Consider the following 22,326-nt stretch of genomic DNA (forward strand, 5'->3'; position numbering starts at 1 on the left):
GCACTTTTCGTCCTGCTCCACGGAGCGGACTCTGGAACGGAAGATAACCTTGGAGGCCTCCGAGGTGTAGAGCGAGGCTTGCTGGCTCTTCACCTCTTGGAGATCCTCCTTGACATCCACCCCCATCGACTGCAGCTGGAGCAAATTTTGCATACTTTTCTGGAGCCTGGACATGACCCCTCGTCTCTCTCTCACCTTTTGAACGCCCTTGAGGATGAAAAACCTCTTGATATTCCCCTTGATTGCTTCCCACCAGAGATGTGGGGCCTCAAAGAGGGGTTTCACGGTTCTCCAACCTTTGTAATCCCTCCTGAGTTCCTCGATGTTCTCAGGGGTCAGCAGTTTTACATTTAGCTTCCACGTCCCCCTGCCTACCCCCTGGTCTTCCTGCAGGTGGCAGTCGGCCAGTAGGAGGCAGTGGTCAGAGAAGAACACCGGCGTTACGTCGGTGGACCTGACCGTGAAAGCTCGGGACACAAAAAAGAAGTCTATCCTGGAGCGGACGGACCCGTCTGGCCGTGACCATGTGTATCTACGCTGCGCGCCGTCTGCAGGGTTGCTGCAGACGTCGAGCAGCTTGGCGTCTTTTACCGTTTCCATCAGGAGTCTGGACGTAGCGTCTAGTTTGCTGTCGGCTTTGCTGGATCGTCCAGCCGCATCGATGATGCAGTTGAAGTCACCACCCAGGATGACCGGCTTGGAGGTGGCCAACAGCAGTGGGAGTTGCTGAAGGACTGCCAGCCGCTCACTTTTTACGGCCGGGGCGTACACATTAATAAGTCTGAGAGGGGTGTTTTTGTATTTCACGTCTGCTACGAGGAGGCGCCCGCCCACCACCTCCTTAACGTCGGAGATGGTGAAGTTGCCTCCCCGCAGCAGAATACCCAGGCCGGAGGAGCGGCAGTCGTTTCCTCCTGACCAGATGGATGGCCCGTGGGACCACCAGCTCGACCAGCGCCTGTAGTTGCTGAGGTGCGGAATTCCGCACTCCTGCAGGAACAGTAGGTCAGCTTTTACATTTGCCAAATAGTTGAGTGTGGCTACACACCGCGAAGTATCTTTGATGCTTCGCACATTTATGGATGCAATTTTTAAACCCATTATAAAAAGATAGATTTACCAGTCTCAAGAGTCCAGAGTCTATACAGTTGGCTGTTCCAGCTGTTGAATGTTCCCCAGCATGCCGGTGGTGCTCGCAAACTTTAGCACAGTTGCAGGGCTGAGAAAACTGTTCTGGTCCGTACTGGCCCCGTGATTTTGATGCAGATGCATTGGGGGGGTGGTGTAGCCCTGGGGTTCGTCGTGGCAGTCAGTAGGTGTTGGGGTTGCAGGCCGGTCTTCACCTGGGTTGTTGCTGCTCGTTGCTATCGGGGGTTGGTCTGTGACCTTGCTTTCTTCCCGGTCGGTGGTCTGGGGGGTCTGTGCCTTCCGTTCCACGTTGGTGCTTTGCCTCTTTATCTGAGGCCGATACTTGTCCTGTTTTCCCTCATCGGATGAGGTGTCGGCACTAAGTGCGCCGGCTGAGAGGTGTCGCTTTTTGCCACTACCCCTCAGGGGGTTCTTCAGTTTGTTTTTTTGTTTCCTCTTACGTTTGTCCCTGTTCACGGTTTCCCAGGGCTCTTTATTCTTTGTCCCCTCCTCTTCCTCTTCCATTGAGTGTTCCTCATCAGATGGGGCTGGGGTTGGGTTGTCAGGAGGTGCTGGGGCCTCCTCTTTTTGTTGGGGGCCCTTCTGTTGCTTTTCCTCATTCTGAACCGTGGTGTCTTTTTCGGTGGAGGGTGTATGCACCTCCTCTCTGGTCGCCTTTTTAACTCCGCTGCTGATGATTTGAGCGTATGTCGCCCCGCGTTTCGGGCAGGCCCTGTAAAGATGGCCGGCCTCCCCACACAGGTTGCAGCACTTGTCTTCCTTGCAGTCCTTAGTCATGTGTCCCTCCTGCCTGCAGTTCTTGCAGAAGGTCACACTGCAGTTTGCGGCAACATGCCCCGTTTTGCCACAGGTGTGGCATACTCGTGGCTGTCCCACGTAGTAGAGGTAGCCATGATTTACTCCAATAGCGAAATTGGAGGGGGGATGCAGGATGGCTCCGTTGCTGTCCGTTCTTAGGGTCACCTTGACCTGGTGCTCACTTGTCCAGATGCCGAAGGTGTCTTTCACTTGCACGCTGTCACTTTTCAGCTCAGCGTACCTGGCGAGGAACGTGAGCACATCAGACACAGGGACGTGGGTGTTGTACGTGTGCAGTGTAACAACCCGATTTCGCTGTGCCGGTAGCGTAAACAGAGGCTCCGCAGTCAGGATCGACAAGGGACTCTGGTTACCTTTTTCCTTGAAGACGTTCAAGAATTTGATGCACGCTGCGACGCTCTTGAAGGTGACATCAAAGAAACCATTCTTGGGGAAGTTTTGCAAGCAGAAGATCTCTGTTGCTTTAAACCCACAACACTCGAGCAGCACCCTCTTCACGAAGTGTTTCCGGTCCAAAGGTGACTCTCCTTCCGTTTTCCTCACTGTGACTCGGACAGTGTTTCGCACTCCCCAGCCTGGTGGTCGGGATGCAGCTGCATCCATAGCTCGTACGTTGGGTGTGAAACTGTATCGGCGTTAGGCCTAAACCCGAGGTTTAGGCCAGCATGTAGATCCACCAATAGCAGCCAAGCTCCAAACGTTTCCTCTTTGACAACTTCAATCCACAATCGACATGGAAATCCTCAGCTTCCCTCGATCAAATGAGACTACACTTGATCTTAGCCAAAAGGCCGAGAAGCCGAGTAATCCACATTCAACAGTGAAATGATGTGGAGATGCCGGCGTTGGACTGGGGTGAGCACAGTACGAAGTCTTACAACACCAGGTTAAAGTCCAACAGGTTTGTTTCGATGTCACGAGCTTTCGGAGCGCTGCTCCTTCCTCAGGTGAATGAAGAGGTATGCTCCAGAAACATATATATCGACAGATTCAAAGATGCCAGACAATGCTTGGAATGCGACCATTAGCAGGTGATTAAATCTTTACAGATCCAGAGATGGGGTAACGCCAGGTTTGAGAGGTGTGAATTGTGTCAAGCCAGGACAGTTGGTAGGATTTTGCAGTGAAATGGGTGGTCAATTTTGAATTTGTTTGCTTTCCCCCTTGTGCTTGTAAGATGAGGCCTTTTGTCATCCTTCATCACACCCCGTAGAAGCTGAGTAGCAGCAGCCACTTGACGAAGCGTTTTGTTGTGTGATGAAAGAAATGTGAATAAAGTGTATATTTGTATGTGTTTGAGCTGTTTTTTGACTTTGAAATTCCCCATAAAGGGGTGGTGTGCACCGTTCCTGGAGATACTGCAATACCAGGTCGATGCGTGGAGTGGACGGAGCAAGCCCCTATTCCATCTCCCTGCTCCAAAAATCAATTTAATATATGGTCCCCAGATAAGGGACGTATCAGATATTAAACTGATAAGAACAGATTTTTTTTTCTTTTTTTTTTTTTTTTTTTTCAAAAAAATATACTTTATTCATAAAAATTTATCATGAGCATTGCAGAAATATTTCAAATTGTCTTGACTGTACATTTCCGGCAGGGTTACATGTTGCCTTGACTTTCTTTCATTCAATTTTGATATTGTCATACACATATCACTCTTTACATTACAATTCCTTCTTAAATATTTACATTGTCATGTTTGTTTTATACATTGGAGTGTTGGTTGCCCAGACCGAGGGGCTTTACACTGTTACGCTCCCCTCGGTGTACATTTGCTGGAAAGACTTTACACAGTGGTCTTTCCCCATTGCGCCTTGGCGGCAGCTGCCCCAAGCTTGAGTGCGTCCCTCAGCACGTAGTCCTGGACCTTGGAATGTGCCAGTCTGCAACACTCGGTCGAGGACAATTCTTTGCACTGGAAGATCAGCAAGTTTCGGGCAGACCAAAGAGCGTCTTTTACCGAGTTGATGACCTTCCAGCAGCAGTTGATATTTGTCTCGGTGTGTGTCCCTGGAAACAGTCCGTAGAGCACAGAGTCCTGTGTCACAGATCTGTTTGGGATAAACCTTGACAAATACCACTGCATCTCTCTCCAGACCTTCTTTGCAAAGGCACATTCCACAAGGAGGTGTGTGACCGTCTCATTTCCCCCACAGCCACTCCGAGGGCAGCGTGCATTGGTGCAGAGCCTTCGGGTGTGCATGAAGAATCTGACAGGGAGGGCCTTTCTCACCACCAGCCAAGCTAGGTCTTGGTGCTTGTTTGAAAGTTCTGGTGATGAGGCGTTCTGCCAGATGACTCTGGCAGTCTGCTCAGGGAACCATCCAACGTCCTCCACGGTCTCCTTTTCCCTGAGGGCCTCGAGGACATTACGTGCTGACCACTGCTTCATTGCCTTGTGGTCAAAGGTGTTTTCCTTCAAAAACTTTTCCACAAAGGACAGGTGGTACGGTACGGTCCAACTACTTGGAGCGTTCCGCGGCAATGAGGCCAGGCCCATCCTTCGCAACACCGGGGACAGGTAGAACCTCAGTATGTAGTGACACTTGGTGTTTGCATACTGGGGGTCCACGCACAGCTTGATGCAGCTGGGCACAAAGGTGGCCAACAGGATGAGGGAGGCGTTGGGTACGTTCCGCCCTCCCTTCTCCAGAGGTTTGTACATGGTGTCCCTTCGGACACGGTCCATCTTGGATCGCCAGATAAATTTGAAGATGGCCCGGGTGACTGCTGTGGCGTAGGGTCGGGTTATGGGCCAGACCTGCGCCACGTACAGTAGCACCGAGAGTACCTCACACCTGATGACCAGGGTTTTGCCCGCAATGGAGAGGGAGCGTTGCTCCCACCAGCCCAGTTTCTGTCTTACCTTTCCGATGCGCTCCTCCCAGTTTTTGGTGCACGCCCCAGCAGCTCCGAACCATATCCCCAGCACCTTCAGGTAATCTGACCTGACAGTGAAGGGGACAAAGGACCGGTCGGCCCAGTTCCCAAAGAACATGGCCTCGCTCTTGCCCCGGTTTACCTTGGCTCCAGAGGCCAGTTCAAACTGGTCGCAGGTGGTCAAGAGCCTGCGTACAGACGCAGGATCCGAGCAGAAGACGGCAACGTCGTCCATGTACAGGGAGGCCTTGACTTGCATGCCTCCACTGCCTGGGATCGTCACTCCTCTTATGCCCGGATCCCTCCTGATGGACTCGGCAAAAGGTTCTATGCAGCACACAAAAAGGGCAGAGGAGAGAGGGCAGCCCTGCCTGACTCCAGATTTGATCTGGAACTTTTCTGATTCCCACCCATTGACTGAGACTGCGCTATAGATGTTTGTGTAGAGCAGTTTGATCCAATTGCGAATTCCCTCCCCAAACCCCATTTTGGAGAGCACATCCATCATGTAGGTGTGTGATATTCTGTCAAAAGCCTTCTCCTGGTCAAGGCTGATGAGGCAAGTGTCCACCCCCCTGTCCTGCACGTAGGCGATCGTATCCCTGAGTAGCGCGAGGCTATCAGAGATCTTCCTGCCGGGTACAGCACAGGTCTGGTCAGGGTGGATCACCGACTCCAGAGCAGACCTGACCCGATTGGCGATGACCTTTGCTAGAATTTTGTAGTCCACATTCAACAGTGAAATGGGTCGCCAATTTCGAATTTCTTCCCTTTCCCCCTTCTGCTTGTAGATGAGGGTGATGATGCCTTTCCTCATGGACTCTGACATGCTGCCTTCCAGAAGCATACTCTCGTACACTTCCAGCAGGTCTGGGCCCATCCAGTCCCACAGAGCCGAATACAACTCAACCGGTAAGCCGTCGCTTCCGGGAGTTTTACTCGTCTCGAAGGACTTGGCGGCCTTTGTCAGCTCGTCTAGAGTTAGTGGTTTGTCCAGGTTTTCCAGCTCGCTGTCGCCTATGACCTCCGTGATAGTCGACAGGAAGGTCTGGGAAACAGTGCTATCTGTTGGCTTCAGGTCATACAGTCCGGCATAAAAGGATTGGCTGATCCTCAGGATGTCAGACTGCGATGACTTTTCAGAGCCATCTTCTTCCTTCAGGCTGCTGATCACAGAGGTCTCTCTGTGCACCTTTTGGAAGAAGAAACGTGAGCACTTTTCGTCCTGCTCCACGGAGCGGACTCTGGAACGGAAGATAACCTTGGAGGCCTCCGAGGTGTAGAGCGAGGCTTGCTGGCTCTTCACCTCTTGGAGATCCTCCTTGACATCCACCCCCATCGACTGCAGCTGGAGCAAATTTTGCATACTTTTCTGGAGCCTGGACATGACCCCTCGTCTCTCTCTCACCTTTTGAACGCCCTTGAGGATGAAAAACCTCTTGATATTCCCCTTGATTGCTTCCCACCAGAGATGTGGGGCCTCAAAGAGGGGTTTCACGGTTCTCCAACCTTTGTAATCCCTCCTGAGTTCCTCGATGTTCTCAGGGGTCAGCAGTTTTACATTTAGCTTCCACGTCCCCCTGCCTACCCCCTGGTCTTCCTGCAGGTGGCAGTCGGCCAGTAGGAGGCAGTGGTCAGAGAAGAACACCGGCGTTACGTCGGTGGACCTGACCGTGAAAGCTCGGGACACAAAAAAGAAATCTATCCTGGAGCGGACGGACCCGTCTGGCCGTGACCATGTGTATCTACGCTGCGCGCCGTCTGCAGGGTTGTTGCAGACGTCGAGCAGCTTGGCGTCTTTTACCGTTTCCATCAGGAGTCTGGACGTAGCGTCTAGTTTGCTGTCGGCTTTGCTGGATCGTCCAGCCGCATCGATGATGCAGTTGAAGTCACCACCCAGGATGACCGGCTTGGAGGTGGCCAACAGCAGTGGGAGTTGCTGAAGAACTGCCAGCCGCTCACTTTTTACGGCCGGGGCGTACACATTAATAAGTCTGAGAGGGGTGTTTTTGTATTTCACGTCTGCTACGAGGAGGCGCCCGCCCACCACCTCCTTAACGTCGGAGATGGTGAAGTTGCCTCCCCGCAGCAGAATACCCAGGCCGGAGGAGCGGCAGTCGTTTCCTCCTGACCAGATGGATGGCCCGTGGGACCACCAGCTCGACCAGCGCCTGTAGATGCTGAGGTGCGGAATTCCGCACTCCTGCAGGAACAGTAGGTCAGCTTTTACATTTGCCAAATAGTTGAGTGTGGCTACACACCGCGAAGTATCTTTGATGCTTCCCACATTTATGGATGCAATTTTTAAACCCATTATAAAAAAAGATAGATTTACCAGTCTCAAGAGTCCAGAGTCTATACAGTTGGCTGTTCCAGCTGTTCGATGTTCCCCAGCATGCCGGTGGTGCTCGCAAACTTTAGCACAGTTGCAGGGCTGAGAAAGCTGTTCTGGTCCGTACTGGCCCCGTGATTTTGATGCAGATGCATTGGGGGGGTGATGTAGCCCTGGCGTTCGTCATGGCAGTCAATAGGTGTTGGGGTTGCAGGCCGGTCTTCACCTGGGTTGTTGCTGCTCGTTGCTATCGGGGGTTGGTCTGTGACCTTGTTTCCTTCCCGGTCGGTGGTCTGGGGGGTCTGTGCCTTCCGTTCCACGTTGGTGCTTTGCCTCTTTATTTGAGGCCGATTCTTGTCCTGTTTTCCCTCATCGGATGAGGTGTCGGCGCTAAGTGCGCCGGCTGAGAGGTGTCGCTTTTTGCCACTACCCCTCGGGGGGTTCTTCAGTTTGTTTTATTGTTTCCGCTTTCGTTTGTCCCTGTTCACTGTTTCCCAGGGCTCTTTATTCTTTGTCCCATCCTCTTCCTCTTCCATTGAGTGTTCCTCATCAGATGGGGCTGGGGTTGGGTTGTCAGGAGGTGCTGGGGCCTCTTCTTTTTGTTGGGGGCCCTTTTGTTGCTTTTCCTCATTCTGAGCCGTGGTGTCTTTTTCGGTGGAGGGTGTATGCACCTCCTCTCTGGTCGCCTTTTTAACTCCGCTGCTGATGATTTCAGCGTATGTTGCCCCGCGTTTCGGGCAGGCCCTGTAAAGATGGCCGGCCTCCCCACACAGGTTGCAGCACTTGTCTTCTTTGCAGTCCTTAGTCATGTGTCCCTCCTGCCTGCAGTTCTTGCAGAAGGTCACACTGCAGTTTGCGGCAACATGCCCCGTTTTGCCACAGGTGTGGCATACTCGTGGCTGTCCCACGTAGTAGAGGTAGCCACGATTTACTCCAATAGCGAAATTGGAGGGGGGATGCAGGATGGCTCCGTTGCTGTCCGTTCTTAGGGTCACCTTGACCTGGTGCTCACTTGTCCAGATGCCGAAGGTGTCTTTCACTTGCACGCTGTCACTTTTCAGCTCAGCGTACCTGGCGAGGAACGTGAGCACATCAGATACAGGGACGTGGGGGTTGTACGTGTGCAGTGTAACAACCCGATTTCGCTGTGCCGGTAGCGTAAACAGAGGTTCCGCAGTCAGGATCGACAAGGGACTCTGGTTACCTTTTTCCTTGAAGACGTTCAAGAATTTGATGCACGCTGCGACGCTCTTGAAGGTGACATCAAAGAAACCATTCTTGGGGAAGTTTTGCAAGCAGAAGATCTCTGTTGCTTTAAACCCACAGCACTCGAGCAGCACCTTCTTCACGAAGTGTTTCCGGTCCAAAGGTGACTCTCCATCCGTTTTCTTCACTGTGACTCGGACAGTGTTTCGCACGCCCCAGCCTGGTGGTCGGGATGCAGCTGCATCCATAGCTCGTACGTTGGGTGTGAAACTGTATCGGCGTTAGGCCTAAACCCGAGGTTTAGGCCAGCATGTAGATCCACCAATAGCAGCCAAGCTCCAAACGTTTCTTCTTTAGCGAGTTCAATCCCTCCGAGTTCTCCAATCCACGATCGTCATCGAAATCCTCAGCTTCCCTCGATCAAATGAGACTACACTTGATCTTAGCCAAAAGGCCGAGAAGCCGAGTAATCCACATTCAACAGTGAAATGATGTGGAGATGCCGGCGTTGGACTGGGGTGAGCACAGTACGAAGTCTTACAACACCAGGTTAAAGTCCAACAGGTTTGTTTCGATGTCACGAGCTTTCGGAGCGCTGCTCCTTCCTCAGGTGAATGAAGAGGTATGCTCCAGAAACATATATATCGACAGATTCAAAGATGCCAGACAATGCTTGGAATGCGACCATTAGCAGGTGATTAAATCTTTACAGATCCAGAGATGGGGTAACGCCAGGTTTGAGAGGTGTGAATTGTGTCAAGCCAGGACAGTTGGTAGGATTTTGCAGTGAAATGGGTGGTCAATTTTGAATTTGTTTGCTTTCCCCCTTGTGCTTGTAAGATGAGGCCTTTTGTCATCCTTCATCACACCCCGTAGAAGCTGAGTAGCAGCAGCCACTTGACGAAGCGTTTTGTTGTGTGATGAAAGAAATGTGAATAAAGTGTATATTTGTATGTGTTTGAGCTGTTTTTTGACTTTGAAATTCCCCATAAAGGGGTGGTGTGCACCGTTCCTGGAGATACTGCAATACCAGGTCGATGCGTGGAGTGGACGGAGCAAGCCCCTATTCCATCTCCCTGCTCCAAAAATCAATTTAATATATGGTCCCCAGATAAGGGACGTATCAGATATTAAACTGATAAGAACAGATTTTTTTTTTTTTTTTTTTCAAAAAAATATACTTTATTCATAAAAATTTATCATGAGCATTACAGAAACATTTCAAATTGTCTTGACTGTACATTTCCGGCAGGGTTACATGTTGCCTTGACTTTCTTTCATTCAATTTTGATATTGTCATACACATATCACTCTTTACATTACAATTCCTTCTTAAATATTTACATTGTCATGTTTGTTTTATACATTGGAGTGTTGGTTGCCCAGACCGAGGGGCTTTACACTGTTACGCGCCCCTCGGTGTACATTTGCTGGAAAGACCTTACACAGTGGTCTTTCCCCATTGCGCCTTGGCGGCAGCTGCCCCAAGCTTGAGTGCGTCCCTCAGCACGTAGTCCTGGACCTTGGAATGTGCCAGTCTGCAACACTCGGTCGAGGACAATTCTTTGCACTGGAAGATCAGCAAGTTTCGGGCAGACCAAAGAGCGTCTTTTACCGAGTTGATGACCTTCCAGCAGCAGTTGATATTTGTCTCGGTGTGTGTCCCTGGAAACAGTCCGTCGAGCACAGAGTCCTGTGTCACAGATCTGTTTGGGATAAACCTTGACAAATACCACTGCATCTCTCTCCAGACCTTCTTTGCAAAGGCACATTCCACAAGGAGGTGTGTGACCGTCTCATTTCCCCCACAGCCACTCCGAGGGCAGCGTGCATTGGTGCAGAGCCTTCGGGTGTGCATGAAGAATCTGACAGGGAGGGCCTTTCTCACCACCAGCCAAGCTAGGTCTTGGTGCTTGTTTGAAAGTTCTGGTGATGAGGCGTTCTGCCAGATGACTCTGGCAGTCTGCTCAGGGAACCATCCAACGTCCTCCACGGTCTCCTTTTCCCTGAGGGCCTCGAGGACATTACGTGCTGACCACTGCTTCATTGCCTTGTGGTCAAAGGTGTTTTCCTTCAAAAACTTTTCCACAAAGGACAGGTGGTACGGTACGGTCCAACTACTTGGAGCGTTCCGCGGCAATGAGGCCAGGCCCATCCTTCGCAACACCGGAGACAGGTAGAACCTCAGTATGTAGTGACACTTGGTGTTTGCATACTGGGGGTCCACGCACAGCTTGATGCAGCTGGACACAAAGGTGGCCAACAGGATGAGGGAGGCGTTGGGTACGTTCCGCCCTCCCTTCTCCAGAGGTTTGTACATGGTGTCCCTTCGGACACGGTCCATCTTGGATCGCCAGATAAATTTGAAGATGGCCCGGGTGACTGCTGTGGCGTAGGGTCGGGTTATGGGCCAGACCTGCGCCACGTACAGTAGCACCGAGAGTACCTCACACCTGATGACCAGGGTTTTGCCCGCAATGGAGAGGGAGCGTTGCTCCCACCAGCCCAGTTTCTGTCTTACCTTTCCGATGCGCTCCTCCCAGTTTTTGGTGCACGCCCCAGCAGCTCCGAACCATATCCCCAGCACCTTCAGGTAATCTGACCTGACAGTGAAGGGGACAAAGGACCGGTCGGCCCAGTTCCCAAAGAACATGGCCTCGCTCTTGCCCCGGTTTACCTTGGCTCCAGAGGCCAGTTCAAACTGGTCGCAGGTGGTCAAGAGCCTGCGTACAGACGCAGGATCCGAGCAGAAGACGGCAACGTCGTCCATGTACAGGGAGGCCTTGACTTGCATGCCTCCACTGCCTGGGATCGTCACTCCTCTTATGCCCGGATCCCTCCTGATGGACTCGGCAAAAGGTTCTATGCAGCACACAAAAAGGGCAGAGGAGAGAGGGCAGCCCTGCCTGACTCCAGATTTGATCTGGAACTTTTCTGATTCCCACCCATTGATTGAGACTGCGCTATAGATGTTTGTGTAGAGCAGTTTGATCCAATTGCGAATTCCCTCCCCAAACCCCATTTTGGAGAGCACATCCATCATGTAGGTGTGTGATATTCTGTCAAAAGCCTTCTCCTGGTCAAGGCTGATGAGGCAAGTGTCCACCCCCCTGTCCTGCACGTAGGCGATCGTATCCCTGAGTAGCGCGAGGCTATCAGAGATCTTCCTGCCGGGTACAGCACAGGTCTGGTCAGGGTGGATCACCGACTCCAGAGCAGACCTGACCCGATTGGCGATGACCTTTGCTAGAATTTTGTAGTCCACATTCAACAGTGAAATGGGTCGCCAATTTCGAATTTCTTCCCTTTCCCCCTTCTGCTTGTAGATGAGGGTGATGATGCCTTTCCTCATGGACTCTGACATGCTGCCTTCCAGAAGCATGCTCTCGTACACTTCCAGCAGGTCTGGGCCCATCCAGTCCCACAGAGCCGAATACAACTCAACCGGTAAGCCGTCGCTTCCGGGAGTTTTACTCGTCTCGAAGGACTTGGCGGCCTTTGTCAGCTCGTCCAGAGTTAGTGGTTTGTCCAGGTTTTCCAGCTCGCTGTCGCCTAAGACCTCCGTGATAGTCGACAGGAAGGTCTGGGAAACAGTGCTATCTGTTGGCTTCAGGTCATACAGTCCGGCATAAAAGGATTGGCTGATCCTCAGGATGTCAGACTGCGATGACTTTACAGAGCCATCTTCTTCCTTCAGGCTGCTGATCACAGAGGTCTCTCTGTGCACCTTTTGGAAGAAGAAGCGTGAGCACTTTTCGTCCTGCTCCACGGAGCGGACTCTGGAACGGAAGATAACCTTGGAGGCCTCCGAGGTGTAGAGCGAGGCTTGCTGGCTCTTCACCTCTTGGAGATCCTCCTTGACATCCACCCCCATCGACTGCAGCTGGAGCAAATTTTGCATACTTTTCTGGAGCCTGGACATGACCCCTCGTCTCTCTCTCACCTTTTGAACGCCCTTGAGGATGAAAAACCTCTTGATATTCCCCTTGATTGCTTCCCACCAGAGATGTGGGGCCTCAAAGAGGGGTTTCACGGTTCTCCAACCTTTGTAATCCCTCCTGAGTTCCTCGATGTTCTCAGGGGTCAGCAGTTTTACATTTAGCTTCCACGTCCCCCTGCCTACCCCCTGGTCTTCCTGCAGGTGGCAGTCGGCCAGTAGGAGGCAGTGGTCAGAGAAGAACACCGGCGTTACGTCGGTGGACCTGACCGTGAAAGCTCGGGACACAAAAAAGAAGTCTATCCTGGAGCGGACGGACCCGTCTGGCCGTGACCATGTGTATCTACGCTGCGCGCCGTCTGCAGGGTTGCTGCAGACGTCGAGCAGCTTGGCGTCTTTTACCGTTTCCATCAGGAGTCTGGACGTAGCGTCTAGTTTGCTGTCGGCTTTGCTGGATCGTCCAGCCGCATCGATGATGCAGTTGAAGTCACCACCCAGGATGACCGGCTTGGAGGTGGCCAACAGCAGTGGGAGTTGCTGAAGAACTGCCAGCCGCTCACTTTTTACGGCCGGGGCGTACACATTAATAAGTCTGAGAGGGGTGTTTTTGTATTTCACGTCTGCTACGAGGAGGCGCCCGCCCACCACCTCCTTAACGTCGGAGATGGTGAAGTTGCCTCCCCGCAGCAGAATACCCAGGCCGGAGGAGCGGCAGTCGTTTCCTCCTGACCAGATGGATGGCCCGTGGGACCACCAGCTCGACCAGCGCCTGTAGTTGCTGAGGTGCGGAATTCCGCACTCCTGCAGGAACAGTAGGTCAGCTTTTACATTTGCCAAATAGTTGAGTGTGGCTACACACCGCGAAGTATCTTTGATGCTTCGCACATTTATGGATGCAATTTTTAAACCCATTATAAAAAGGATAGATTTACCAGTCTCAAGAGTCCAGAGTCTATACAGTTGGCTGTTCCAGCTGTTCGATGTTCCCCAGCATGCCGGTGGTGCTTGCAAACTTTAGCACAGTTGCAGGGCTGAGAAAGCTGTTCTGGTCCGTACTGGCCCCGTGATTTTGATGCAGATGCATTGGGGGGGTGATGTAGCCCTGGCGTTCGTCATGGCAGTCAGTAGGTGTTGGGGTTGCAGGCCGGTCTTCACCTGGGTTGTTGCTGCTCGTTGCTAGCGGGGTTTGGTCTGTGACCTTGTTTCCTTCCCGGTCGGTGGTCTGGGGGGTCTGTGCCTTCCGTTCCACGTTGGTGCTTTGCCTCTTTATTTGAGGCCGATTCTTGTCCTGTTTTCCCTCATCGGATGAGGTGTCGGCGCTAAGTGCGCCGGCTGAGAGATGTCGCTTTTTGCCACTACCCCTCGGGGGGTTCTTCAGTTTGTTTTTTTGTTTCCGCTTTCGTTTGTCCCTGTTCACTGTTTCCCAGGGCTCTTTATTCTTTGTCCCATCCTCTTCCTCTTCCATTGAGTGTTCCTCATCAGATGGGGCTGGGGTTGGGTTGTCAGGAGGTGCTGGGGCCTCCTTTTTTTGTTGGGGGCCCTTTTGTTGCTTTTCCTCATTCTGAGCCGTGGTGTCTTTTTCGGTGGAGGGTGTATGCACCTCCTCTCTGGTCGCCTTTTTAACTCCGCTGCTGATGATTTCAGCGTATGTTGCCCCGCGTTTCGGGCAGGCCCTGTAAAGATGGCCGGCCTCCCCACACAGGTTGCAGCACTTGTCTTTTTTGCAGTCCTTATTCATGTGTCCCTCCTGCCTGCAGTTCTTGCAGAAGGTCACACTGCAGTTTGCGGCAACATGCCCCGTTTTGCCACAGGTGTGGCATACTCGTGGCTGTCCCACGTAGTAGAGGTAGCCACGATTTACTCCAATAGCGAAATTGGAGGGGGGATGCAGGATGGCTCCGTTGCTGTCCGTTCTTAGGGTCACCTTGACCTGGTGCTCACTTGTCCAGATGCCGAAGGTGTCTTTCACTTGCACGCTGTCACTTTTCAGCTCAGCGTACCTGGCGAGGAACGTGAGCACATCAGATACAGGGACGTGGGGGTTGTACGTGTGCAGTGTAACAACCCGATTTCGCTGTGCCGGTAGCGTAAACAGAGGTTCCGCAGTCAGGATCGACAAGGGACTCTGGTTACCTTTTTCCTTGAAGACGTTCAAGAATTTGATGCACGCTGCGACGCTCTTGAAGGTGACATCAAAGAAACCATTCTTGGGGAAGTTTTGCAAGCAGAAGATCTCTGTTGCTTTAAACCCACAGCACTCGAGCAGCACCTTCTTCACGAAGTGTTTCCGGTCCAAAGGTGACTCTCCATCCGTTTTCTTCACTGTGACTCGGACAGTGTTTCGCACGCCCCAGCCTGGTGGTCGGGATGCAGCTGCATCCATAGCTCGTACGTTGGGTGTGAAACTGTATCGGCGTTAGGCCTAAACCCGAGGTTTAGGCCAGCATGTAGATCCACCAATAGCAGCCAAGCTCCAAACGTTTCTTCTTTGACGACTTCAATCCCTCCGAGTTCTCCAATCCACGATCGTCATCGAAATCCTCAGCTTCCCTCGATCAAATGAGACTACACTTGATCTTAGCCAAAAGGCCGAGAAGCGGAGTAATCCACATTCAACAGTGAAATGATGTGGAGATGCCGGCGTTGGACTGGGGTGAGCACAGTACGAAGTCTTACAACACCAGGTTAAAGTCCAACAGGTTTGTTTCGATGTCACTAGCTTTCGGAGCGCTGCTCCTTCCTCAGGTGAATGAAGAGGTATGCTCCAGAAACATATATATAGACAGATTCAAAGATGCCAGACAATGCTTGGAATGCGAGCATTAGCAGGTGATTAAATCTTTACAGATCCAGAGATGGGGTAACCCCAGGTTTGAGAGGTGTGAATTGTGTCAAGCCAGGACAGTTGGTAGGATTTTGCAGTGAAATGGGTGGTCAATTTTGAATTTGTTTGCTTTCCCCCTTGTGCTTGTAAGATGAGGCCTTTCGTCATCCTTCATCACACCCCGTAGAAGCTGAGTAGCAGCAGCCACTTGACGAAGCGTTTTGTTGTGTGATGAAAGAAATGTGAATAAAGTGTATATTTGTATGTGTTTGAGCTGTTTTTTGACTTTGAAATTCCCCATAAAGGGGTGGTGTGCACCGTTCCTGGAGATACTGCAATACCAGGTCGATGCGTGGAGTGGACGGAGCAAGCCCCTATTCCATCTCCCTGCTCCAAAAATCAATTTAATATATGGTCCCCAGATAAGGGACGTATCAGATATTAAACTGATAAGAACAGATTTTTTTTTTTTTTTTTTTTTTTTTTTTTTTTTTTTTTATTCAAAAAAATATACTTTATTCATAAAAATTTATCATGAGCGTTACAGAAACATTTCAAATTGTCTTGACTGTACATTTCCGGCAGGGTTACATGTTGCCTTGACTTTCTTCCATTCAATTTTGATATTGTCGTACACATATCACTCTTTACATTACCATTCCTTCTTAAATATTTACAGTGGCATGTTTGTTTTATACATTGGAGTGTTGGTTGCCCCGGCCGAGGGGCTTTACACTGTTACCCGCCCCTCGGTGTACATTTGCTGGAAAGACTTTACACAGTGGTCTTTCCCCATTGCGCCTTGGCGGCAGCTGCCCCAAGCTTGAGTGCGTCCCTCAGCACGTAGTCCTGGACCTTGGAATGTGCCAGTCTGCAACACTCGGTCGAGGACAATTCTTTGCACTGGAAGATCAGCAAGTTTCGGGCAGACCAAAGAGCGTCTTTTACCGAGTTGATGACCTTCCAGCAGCAGTTGATATTTGTCTCGGTGTGTGTCCCTGGAAACAGTCCGTAGAGCACAGAGTCCTGTGTCACAGATCTGTTTGGGATAAACCTTGACAAATACCACTGCATCTCTCTCCAGACCTTCTTTGCAAAGGCACATTCCACAAGGAGGTGTGTGACCGTCTCATTTCCCCCACAGCCACTCCGAGGGCAGCGTGCATTGGTGCAGAGCCTTCGGGTGTGCATGAAGAATCTGACAGGGAGGGCCCTTCTCACCACCAGCCAAGCTAGGTCTTGGTGCTTGTTTGAAAGTTCTGGTGATGAGGCGTTCTGCCAGATGACTCTGGCAGTCTGCTCAGGGAACCATCCAACGTCCTCCACGGTCTCTTTTTCCCTGAGGGCCTCGAGGACATTACGTGCTGACCACTGCTTCATTGCCTTGTGGTCAAAGGTGTTTTCTTTCAAAAACTTTTCCACAAAGGACAGGTGGTACGGTACGGTCCAACTACTTGGAGCGTTCCGCGGCAATGAGGCCAGGCCCATCCTTCGCAACACCGGGGACAGGTAGAACCTCAGTATGTAGTGACACTTGGTGTTTGCATACTGGGGGTCCACGCACAGCTTGATGCAGCTGGACACAAAGGTGGCCAACAGGATGAGGGAGGCGTTGGGTACGTTCCGCCCTCCCTTCTCCAGAGGTTTGTACATGGTGTCCCTTCGGACACGGTCCATCTTGGATCGCCAGATAAATTTGAAGATGGCCCGGGTGACTGCTGTGGCGTAGGGTCGGGTTATGGGCCAGACCTGCGCCACGTACAGTAGCACCGAGAGTACCTCACACCTGATGACCAGGGTTTTGCCCGCAATGGAGAGGGAGCGTTGCTCCCACCAGCCCAGTTTCTGTCTTACCTTTCCTATGCGCTCCTCCCAGTTTTTGGTGCACGCCCCAGCAGCTCCGAACCATATCCCCAGCACCTTCAGGTAATCTGACCTGACAGTGAAGGGGACAAAGGACCGGTCGGCCCAGTTCCCAAAGAACATGGCCTCGCTCTTGCCCCGGTTTACCTTGGCTCCAGAGGCCAGTTCAAACTGGTCGCAGGTGGTTAAGAGCCTGCGTACAGACGCAGGATCCGAGCAGAAGACGGCAACGTCGTCCATGTACAGGGAGGCCTTGACTTGCATGCCTCCACTGCCTGGGATCGTCACTCCTCTTATACCCGGATCCCTCCTGATGGACTCGGCAAAAGGTTCTATGCAGCACACAAAAAGGGCAGAGGAGAGAGGGCAGCCCTGCCTGACTCCAGATCTGATCTGGAACTTTTCTGATTCCCACCCATTGATTGAGACTGCGCTATAGATGTTTGTGTAGAGCAGTTTGATCCAATTGCGAATTCCCTCCCCAAACCCCATTTTGGAGAGCACATCCATCATGTAGGTGTGCGATATTCTGTCAAAAGCCTTCTCCTGGTCAAGGCTGATGAGGCAAGTGTCCACCCCCCTGTCCTGCACGTAGGCGATCGTATCCCTGAGTAGCGCGAGGCTATCAGAGATCTTCCTGCCGGGTACAGCACAGGTCTGGTCAGGGTGGATCACCGACTCCAGAGCAGACCTGACCCGATTGGCGATGACCTTTGCTAGAATTTTGTAGTCCACATTCAACAGTGAAATGGGTCGCCAATTTCGAATTTCTTCCCTTTCCCCCTTCTGTTTGTAGATGAGGGTGATGATGCCTTTCCTCATGGACTCTGACATGCTGCCTTCCAGAAGCATACTCTCGTACACTTCCAGCAGGTCTGGGCCCATCCAGTCCCACAGAGCCGAATACAACTCAACCGGTAAGCCGTCGCTTCCGGGAGTTTTACTCGTCTCGAAGGACTTGGCGGCCTTTGTCAGCTCGTCCAGAGTTAGTGGTTTGTCCAGGTTTTCCAGCTCGCTGTCGCCTAAGACCTCCGTGATAGTCGACAGGAAGGTCTGGGAAACAGTGCTATCTGTTGGCTTCAGGTCATACAGTCCGGCATAAAAGGATTGGCTGATCCTCAGGATGTCAGACTGCGATGACTTTACAGAGCCATCTTCTTCCTTCAGGCTGCTGATCACAGAGGTCTCTCTGTGCACCTTTTGGAAGAAGAAGCGTGAGCACTTTTCGTCCTGCTCCACGGAGCGGACTCTGGAACGGAAGATAACCTTGGAGGCCTCCGAGGTGTAGAGCGAGGCTTGCTGGCTCTTCACCTCTTGGAGATCCTCCTTGACATCCACCCCCATCGACTGCAGCTGGAGCAAATTTTGCATACTTTTCTGGAGCCTGGACATGACCCCTCGTCTCTCTCTCACCTTCTGAACGCCCTTGAGGATGAAAAACCTCTTGATATTCCCCTTGATTGCTTCCCACCAGAGATGTGGGGCCTCAAAGAGGGGTTTCACGGTTCTCCAACCTTTGTAATCCCTCCTGAGTTCCTCGATGTTCTCAGGGGTCAGCAGTTTTACATTTAGCTTCCACGTCCCCCTGCCTACCCCCTGGTCTTCCTGCAGGTGGCAGTCGGCCAGTAGGAGGCAGTGGTCAGAGAAGAACACCGGCGTTACGTCGGTGGACCTGACCGTGAAAGCTCGGGACACAAAAAAGAAGTCTATCCTGGAGCGGACGGACCCGTCTGGCCGTGACCATGTGTATCTACGCTGCGCGCCGTCTGCAGGGTTGCTGCAGACGTCGAGCAGCTTGGCGTCTTTTACCGTTTCCATCAGGAGTCTGGACGTAGCGTCTAGTTTGCTGTCGGCTTTGCTGGATCGTCCAGCCGCATCGATGATGCAGTTGAAGTCACCACCCAGGATGACCGGCTTGGAGGTGGCCAACAGCAGTGGGAGTTGCTGAAGAACTGCCAGCCGCTCACTTTTTACGGCCGGGGCGTACACATTAATAAGTCTGAGAGGGGTGTTTTTGTATTTCACGTCTGCTACGAGGAGGCGCCCGCCCACCACCTCCTTAACGTCGGAGATGGTGAAGTTGCCTCCCCGCAGCAGAATACCCAGGCCGGAGGAGCGGCAGTCGTTTCCTCCTGACCAGATGGATGGCCCGTGGGACCACCAGCTCGACCAGCGCCTGTAGTTGCTGAGGTGCGGAATTCCGCACTCCTGCAGGAACAGTAGGTCAGCTTTTACATTTGCCAAATAGTTGAGTGTGGCTACACACCGCGAAGTATCTTTGATGCTTCGCACATTTATGGATGCAATTTTTAAACCCATTATAAAAAGGATAGATTTACCAGTCTCAAGAGTCCAGAGTCTATACAGTTGGCTGTTCCAGCTGTTCGATGTTCCCCAGCATGCCGGTGGTGCTTGCAAACTTTAGCACAGTTGCAGGGCTGAGAAAGCTGTTCTGGTCCGTACTGGCCCCGTGATTTTGATGCAGATGCATTGGGGGGGTGATGTAGCCCTGGCGTTCGTCATGGCAGTCAGTAGGTGTTGGGGTTGCAGGCCGGTCTTCACCTGGGTTGTTGCTGCTCGTTGCTAGCGGGGGTTGGTCTGTGACCTTGTTTCCTTCCCGGTCGGTGGTCTGGGGGGTCTGTGCCTTCCGTTCCACGTTGGTGCTTTGCCTCTTTATTTGAGGCCGATTCTTGTCCTGTTTTCCCTCATCGGATGAGGTGTCGGCGCTAAGTGCGCCGGCTGAGAGGTGTCGCTTTTTGCCACTACCCCTCAGGGGGTTCTTCAGTTTGTTTTTTTGTTTCCTCTTACGTTTGTCCCTGTTCACGGTTTCCCAGGGCTCTTTATTCTTTGTCCCATCCTCTTCCTCTTCCATTGAGTGTTCCTCATCAGATGGGGCTGGGGCTGGGTTGTCAGGAGGTGCTGGGGCCTCCTCTTTTTGTTGGGGGCCCTTTTGTTGCTTTTCCTCATTCTGAGCCGTGGTGTCTTTTTCGGTGGAGGGTGTATGCACCTCCTCTCTGGTCGCCTTTTTAACTCCGCTGCTGATGATTTCAGCGTATGTTGCCCCGCGTTTCGGGCAGGCCCTGTAAAGATGGCCGGCCTCCCCACACAGGTTGCAGCACTTGTCTTTTTTGCAGTCCTTATTCATGTGTCCCTCCTGCCTGCAGTTCTTGCAGAAGGTCACACTGCAGTTTGCGGCAACATGCCCCGTTTTGCCACAGGTGTGGCATACTCGTGGCTGTCCCACGTAGTAGAGGTAGCCACGATTTACTCCAATAGCGAAATTGGAGGGGGGATGCAGGATGGCTCCGTTGCTGTCCGTTCTTAGGGTCACCTTGACCTGGTGCTCACTTGTCCAGATGCCGAAGGTGTCTTTCACTTGCACGCTGTCACTTTTCAGCTCAGCGTACCTGGCGAGGAACGTGAGCACATCAGATACAGGGACGTGGGGGTTGTACGTGTGCAGTGTAACAACCCGATTTCGCTGTGCCGGTAGCGTAAACAGAGGTTCCGCAGTCAGGATCGACAAGGGACTCTGGTTACCTTTTTCCTTGAAGACGTTCAAGAATTTGATGCACGCTGCGACGCTCTTGAAGGTGACATCAAAGAAACCATTCTTGGGGAAGTTTTGCAAGCAGAAGATCTCTGTTGCTTTAAACCCACAGCACTCGAGCAGCACCTTCTTCACGAAGTGTTTCCGGTCCAAAGGTGACTCTCCATCCGTTTTCTTCACTGTGACTCGGACAGTGTTTCGCACGCCCCAGCCTGGTGGTCGGGATGCAGCTGCATCCATAGCTCGTACGTTGGGTGTGAAACTGTATCGGCGTTAGGCCTAAACCCGAGGTTTAGGCCAGCATGTAGATCCACCAATAGCAGCCAAGCTCCAAACGTTTCTTCTTTGACGACTTCAATCCCTCCGAGTTCTCCAATCCACGATCGTCATCGAAATCCTCAGCTTCCCTCGATCAAATGAGACTACACTTGATCTTAGCCAAAAGGCCGAGAAGCGGAGTAATCCACATTCAACAGTGAAATGATGTGGAGATGCCGGCGTTGGACTGGGGTGAGCACAGTACGAAGTCTTACAACACCAGGTTAAAGTCCAACAGGTTTGTTTCGATGTCACTAGCTTTCGGAGCGCTGCTCCTTCCTCAGGTGAATGAAGAGGTATGCTCCAGAAACATATATATAGACAGATTCAAAGATGCCAGACAATGCTTGGAATGCGAGCATTAGCAGGTTATTAAATCTTTACAGATCCAGAGATGGGGTAACCCCAGGTTTGAGAGGTGTGAATTGTGTCAAGCCAGGACAGTTGGTAGGATTTTGCAGTGAAATGGGTGGTCAATTTTGAATTTGTTTGCTTTCCCCCTTGTGCTTGTAAGATGAGGCCTTTCGTCATCCTTCATCACACCCCGTAGAAGCTGAGTAGCAGCAGCCACTTGACGAAGCGTTTTGTTGTGTGATGAAAGAAATGTGAATAAAGTGTATATTTGTATGTGTTTGAGCTGTTTTTTGACTTTGAAATTCCCCATAAAGGGGTGGTGTGCACCGTTCCTGGAGATACTGCAATACCAGGTCGATGCGTGGAGTGGACGGAGCAAGCCCCTATTCCATCTCCCTGATCCAAAAATCAATTTAATATATGGTCCCCAGATAAGGGACGTATCAGATATTAAACTGATAAGAACAGATTTTTTTTTTTCAAAAAAATATACTTTATTCATAAAAATTTATCATGAGCATTACAGAAACATTTCAAATTGTCTTGACTGTACATTTCCGGCAGGGTTACATGTTGCCTTGACTTTCTTTCATTCAATTTTGATATTGTCATACACATATCACTCTTTACATTACAATTCCTTCTTAAATATTTACATTGTCATGTTTGTTTTATACATTGGAGTGTTGGTTGCCCAGACCGAGGGGCTTTACACTGTTACGCGCCCCTCGGTGTACATTTGCTGGAAAGACTTTACACAGTGGTCTTTCCCCATTGCGCCTTGGCGGCAGCTGCCCCAAGCTTGAGTGCGTCCCTCAGCACGTAGTCCTGGACCTTGGAATGTGCCAGTCTGCAACACTCGGTCGAGGACAATTCTTTGCACTGGAAGATCAGCAAGTTTCGGGCAGACCAAAGAGCGTCTTTTACCGAGTTGATGACCTTCCAGCAGCAGTTGATATTTGTCTCGGTGTGTGTCCCTGGAAACAGTCCGTAGAGCACAGAGTCCTGTGTCACAGATCTGTTTGGGATAAACCTTGACAAATACCACTGCATCTCTCTCCAGACCTTCTTTGCAAAGGCACATTCCACAA

At 51.5% G+C, this 22,326-nt stretch overlaps 2 non-coding genes and 2 pseudogenes across 2 annotated transcripts; all 4 read right to left on the reverse strand.

Annotated features, from left to right (window-relative positions):
• Positions 1 to 3,301: 3,301 nt before the first annotated feature.
• On the reverse strand, positions 3,302 to 3,495 carry LOC140394593 (U2 spliceosomal RNA). The gene has a single exon (XR_011935914.1). It is a non-coding gene; the product is annotated as a U2 spliceosomal RNA (small nuclear RNA).
• A 5,890-nt stretch (positions 3,496 to 9,385) lies between these two features.
• Positions 9,386 to 9,568, reverse strand: LOC140394679 (U2 spliceosomal RNA). Its single transcript, XR_011935963.1, has one exon. It is a non-coding gene; the product is annotated as a U2 spliceosomal RNA (small nuclear RNA).
• A 5,889-nt stretch (positions 9,569 to 15,457) lies between these two features.
• LOC140394599 (U2 spliceosomal RNA) lies at positions 15,458 to 15,662 on the reverse strand (annotated as a pseudogene).
• A 5,889-nt stretch (positions 15,663 to 21,551) lies between these two features.
• LOC140394676 (U2 spliceosomal RNA) lies at positions 21,552 to 21,726 on the reverse strand (annotated as a pseudogene).
• Between the last annotated feature and the right edge of the window lie 600 nt (positions 21,727 to 22,326).

The sequence above is a fragment of the Scyliorhinus torazame genome, chromosome 17 (assembly GCF_047496885.1).
Source record: "Scyliorhinus torazame isolate Kashiwa2021f chromosome 17, sScyTor2.1, whole genome shotgun sequence".
In the NCBI taxonomy this organism is placed as follows: Eukaryota; Metazoa; Chordata; class Chondrichthyes; order Carcharhiniformes; family Scyliorhinidae; genus Scyliorhinus; species Scyliorhinus torazame.